Consider the following 4,403-nt stretch of genomic DNA (forward strand, 5'->3'; position numbering starts at 1 on the left):
CCCCCCATCCCCACCCCCGAAATGCCAAGGGCAGTTATTGGTGCGTAAATCTTCCGAGCTGACATCTTGTGCTCACATGAACGGAGCTCCTTTCAATGACTGCTCAAACTTCCCAGCTTTTCACTGTGCCTTCAATAAACTGCATTGAAAGTACACGGTTTGTCTCTGAATTTTTCAGTTTGAAGAAGTTACAGACTGGGGGAAGAAGTGCTCTTTAGCAGGGGAGGGAAGAAAGGACCAAACTGATTCTCTTTAGGCAGTTTGGAGCATGGCAGGACTCAGCTTGCCAGGAGAGTCCGATGCTGTTCATTCAGTTTTATTTACTCCTTATGTCACATCACCTGTAAGATATTTTATAGCCCAAGTAACAACAGATGTCAAAGATTGCCAGAAACCTCCAAAATAATTCTGGGCACTGTCGGACGTCCTCTGTGACAACTCTGCTAGTCTGTATCTTCATTCACTGCTCCGACCTCAGAACAACGTGTTTGTTTGATCCTTCCATGCCACAGCAGCTGAATGAAGGTAGATGCCAACACCGACCTTCTGGGCTCACCGGGTTTGTGAGCAGGGCTGTGCACTCGTATTCCAGACATAAACCCCTTTGCTCCAGTGACATCAGGGCTGACAAAGTGTGACACCTACCCTGCATGACTTACAAGGCTGAGGGATAAGTTACGAGGGCCATAAGGGGGGTGGGATGGACTTTGACTCAGTTTCGAAGTCTCCCACGTAGAGCTCAACGTGTGAGTTGGTTGCTGGGGGCTCATTTCATGGAAGAAACCCACATTTCCATGAGGTGATTCATCTGACCAAACACAGGCGTCTAATTTAGCATGAAACGCATCAAGCTCTTGACTCTACCGACTGCACCAATTAGATCTCTCCTGGCTCCGCAGGCAGCCCGGGGCAGGGGTATTAGTGCAAATGGAGACATCACCATGCAAGACGTCTGCATGTCCTCAGACGAATACACCCTGCCTGTCATCCGCTGGCTTCGCAGACGCTATTATCACGGTGAATTTCTTCCTGTCTCCAGCACATGAAGAATTACAGGTCACACGACACCACTAATCTCCCCGCTCTCACAGGGCAAAACTCTAATTGCAACCTAAAAAAAAAAAAAAAAAAAAAAAAAAGTGAATATTAAAGACTGATGCAAGGAAGAAGATAAGCACCTTTGGGGAAGGGCATGAGATGTTATTTCTATGCTAAGAGTAGAAACTGTTTCATCTCACTCTGAGCATCTGCGTGTCTGACTGTGTGTCTGACTGACAGGCCTCCACCTGAGCCCCTCTCTCACACCCCGTTCAACCATTTATATAACTTCTCTGTGGCTGCAATTAGATGCGATGGTGCCTACCCGGGTGGGTAATTTACCATCTGAGCTTGCTGCGTTCACCACTTGCAGATGTAATTTGGAAAGAATGCTTCGAGTCCCCTGGGTAGCCCCAGTTAATTGTCTGAACCGAGTCCCTGTGTGGGTCCAAGCTGTCACTCTGGGCCAAGCCGGGGCCGTGCGCGGGGCGGCTGCCCAGGAACCGCCGTGGCTCCGAGTCCGGGTCTGCCTCGTGGCTATGAGAAGGTACAACAGCCCCTTCGTAATCCACAGCCAGAACAACTCGGCTTGGCTTCGTGTCAGAGGGCACTTTTTGTTGGGTTTTGCTATTGCTGAAAAAGATGGTTGCTTGAGAAAGAGGAGGTGGAGAAAGCCACAGCTTTGGGACCTGGGGTTAGTCCTCACAGGCTGCTGCTGGTTGACTCAACCAGTTGGTCTTGCCTTTGCTTGCTCTTCCTCCATGGCCCGGTGAAACAGGAACTGGTTTTGCATGACGTTCCCAGCCTGAAGGGGTGGAAGCCCAGCAAGCCCCAGGTTTTCCAGAGCTTTCCACTCCTGACCATTAAAGTCGGGACACCAAGGTAGCCCCAGATAAGAGAAGACACAAGCCTGGGCTGTGGGTCGCGGTGCCTCATTCTCTTGCTGTAGGGGTGAACTGCAGGCAGGAGTCTAAACGCTTCTTAACATTACCAAGGGTGACCTCTCCCATCCCGACCCAGGAAGCAGTAGGCGATCGCCTAATTTCAGTGGGAGACTAATTATCTTTTGGTGGACTAAATAATAGAGCGAAGAAAGGAAGATGATACTACCTCTTCCAAAACAAGGACAGCTCCTTTCCTCCTCATGTTTGAGCCAACACCCAAATATTCTTAGCTATAATTTTATCAAACCAAAGAAGAAAACGAAGGCTGCATTTATTTTTTTTCTTTGTGGTTACAGCTCAGTGGACTAGCTCTGAAGATTATGTCACAGTAGCAAAAGGAAAAGGTTAATCTCAAATGGTTTTCAAACTATTCATTAAAGCTTGTATTACAAGCTCAGGAACATTTCCTGGTAAGCGATTGCTATTTTTCCTTCCCGCATTTTTATTTTTTTTTTTTAAATCTTGAGTATTGTTTTGACTGTTTGCTCTTCTTTCTAAGAGCAATTATCTTAAACAAACAGTTGTTTTAAGTTGGGGAACTGGATTTTCTGTTAGTTAAAAGTAACCAGAGAAAACCTTTTGATAACAGAAGTGTTTCCATTCAGTTCTTTTAGTAAAAATAACCATTAATAATGTAAAATTCCCATTCCTGTAATATTATTCTATGAAATGTTTTGGTTTTGATGTTTTGGCTGAACAGTACAAGCCCTCCAAGACAAAGCCTGCCACAGTCAAGGACATGAAGAAAAAAGTGGGAAGAAGCAAAGCCACCTCGACTAAGTAGATGGTCCGGGTCTCCTCCATCATCCATGGGACCAGATGGGCACCTTGGAAGGTGCCCCCTCCAAAAACCAAACATGCCTTGGGTGCGTTGCAAAGACAGGGGGTGACTCTACTCCTGCGTTGGGCAACCTCCTGCAAATACGTCACCACCTTTTCCAACCAGCACCTGCCATTTCAACCATCTGTCCGGGGTGGAATGCTTCTGCCTTAAATTCGTCTTCAAAGATGACAGCCTTATCACAGTGACCCACTCACCCTGAACTTAATTTATAGACTAGAAAGGGTGACTCACCTGCTACTAAAGCATCTCTCTGCACTAAATACACCAAGACAAGAACGCGGGAAGAGGAGGAAGAGGTGGGGCTCTTGCAGGAACAGAGGGAAAGTCATCTCGAGAAAGTAATTTTTGCAGCCTTTCCCTGCAGTACGGGGCAGAAGAGACAGGACGATGGTGGCAATCGACTGAGAACGCACTTCACTGTAAATATCTGAGCTGGCAATTAACTTCAGCGGAATAAATTAAACAAGGAAATGTCCTCCAAGCCAAGATTGTAATTTCAGCTTTTTCACTTGTTCATTATTGTGTGTGTGATAGTTACAATAATGGTTTTTCATGCCAAAAGGAGATACCGATTACCACTAGCCAGACAAAATGACACGGCCTCAAAAAACATTCATGTCATCCAGCCGTACCTGACAGAAGGGATATTTTCAAAGTCTTTCACTAGACGGGCTCTTTCCCTTCCTGCTCAGCCCCTTTCTTCTCTCCCTACCTGGAATGAGGCTAAGGATGACAGACCTCTGCGGTCTAGCATTGGATGGTGGGTCTTTGAAGAATTTTTTTTAGCTCAGAAGCAGCAGAAAAGGCAAAGCCAAACTCAGCCAGTCTTTGAATCAGTAGCAACAGCACGCAATCTGAATAGTTTTGCTGGAACAAGAAGCCTCTTTGGTCTCTGCGCAAGTCTATGGAGACCCCGGTGGTGGGATGCAGCAAGGGTGGCACAAGGTGTGGAAGGATGTGCCATGGTTTTGGCTTCACGGATCTCAGATTCCGGACACCCCAGCGAGCGTGGAAGGTTTGGGATTTATCGCCTCAGAGGAGCTTGTAGGATGAGTCATGGTGAAGGTGATCCTGGTCCCACTCATTCTGAAGGAAGTGACAAAGCCTCTCATCAGGAGAGGTGAAAGCTCCCAGCAATTGTACAGCTCTGGGGCTGAATCATCTGGGACTATGAAATACGTAGAGAAAGAAATCTCAGGAGCAAATCTGCCTGCTTTGCTGATAAGGTAGGAGCAGGAATTTTATTTTATTCCGCGGTGAATTCCTCACAGAGTCAAAGCGGGAAGTCCCCAGCCACATCAGAAAGAAATGGTTTGGAATATCCCACTTAAAAAAAAAAAAAAAAAAAATTGTATACTTCCAGCTTTTTATTCTAGATGTTAAAAAAAAAAAAAAACCAATCCAACAACCCAACATTTAAATAGCTCAATATTTCCTGGAGGACAGAAGGTGCATTTCTGTGACCTGATGAAGCAGATGTAGATTTTTTGCATTTTTAACCATTAATTAGGGAATCATTATTAGGGATTGTTGCTTTTTTTTTTTTTTTTTTTTTTTTTTTTTTTTTTTTTTTTTTC

The sequence above is a fragment of the Athene cunicularia genome, unplaced genomic scaffold (genome assembly GCF_003259725.1).
Source record: "Athene cunicularia isolate RWA unplaced genomic scaffold, athCun1 chrLGE22_part1, whole genome shotgun sequence".
In the NCBI taxonomy this organism is placed as follows: Eukaryota; Metazoa; Chordata; class Aves; order Strigiformes; family Strigidae; genus Athene; species Athene cunicularia.